Here is a 691-nt window from a genome sequence, read left to right as displayed (position 1 = left end):
CGCAGTGTACGTCCCTGAAGAGCGGAGAAATTGGTGAGGGAGGCGAGCTTGGAGGAGGAACGAGGGCAGGCAGCCGAGGGGGAGGGGGCGGCGGCGGCGGTGGGAGCCTTGGCTGCTGGGTGTGCCTCTCGAAAAAAAAATTTAGCGAAGGGAGATTTCACCCTTAGTGCGCGGGCGTTGACAGCGCAAAAAGAGATGGAGGTGGTCACGGGGAGGTTAGCGTTAAGTGGGGAAGGGGGGTTCAATCAAACAACACATTGTATTGTTGTCGTTGCTAGACATATGTTGCTATAGGGGGGTGTTTGTTGTAGTGGATGTTTCTCAGCTTCCTGCTCATAGTAAGACGGAAGAGTAGCGGGTTGTGTGACGTGAAGTGGCTGAGTACCTTGTGTGTCCTGGACACACCGTTCTAGGCTTGGCAGCGCAGCGCCTCATACTGGAAGGTGTCGAGGACGTCGTCGGCCTCATAGGCGACGGTCCTGAAGTCCTTCATCCACCTCTTGACGTACTGGTTAGTTTCGCTCTTCACCTCGGCGTCGGTCAGCTTGCACTGGACGGCCAGCAGCTGGCGCTCCAGTTTGCAGCGGTCATCGTCAACACCACACATGCGGTTCACGGTCTGGACGAGGATGCTCGCGGCCTTGCTGGCCACGCCTCGTACCACAGGAAGAAGCAATGCTTCTGCCATAGT

General features: G+C 57.0%; 1 pseudogene; it reads right to left on the bottom strand.

Annotated features, from left to right (window-relative positions):
• LOC119299872 overlaps window positions 1–688 on the bottom strand; it is a 13,913-nt pseudogene extending 13,225 nt beyond the window's left edge.
• Between the last annotated feature and the right edge of the window lie 3 nt (window positions 689–691).

The sequence above is a fragment of the Triticum dicoccoides genome, chromosome 5A, assembly GCF_002162155.2.
Source record: "Triticum dicoccoides isolate Atlit2015 ecotype Zavitan chromosome 5A, WEW_v2.0, whole genome shotgun sequence".
NCBI lineage: Eukaryota > Viridiplantae > Streptophyta > Magnoliopsida > Poales > Poaceae > Triticum > Triticum dicoccoides.
Note: the sequence above shows the minus strand (reverse complement) of the source record. Positions and strands in the feature narration are given on the sequence as shown.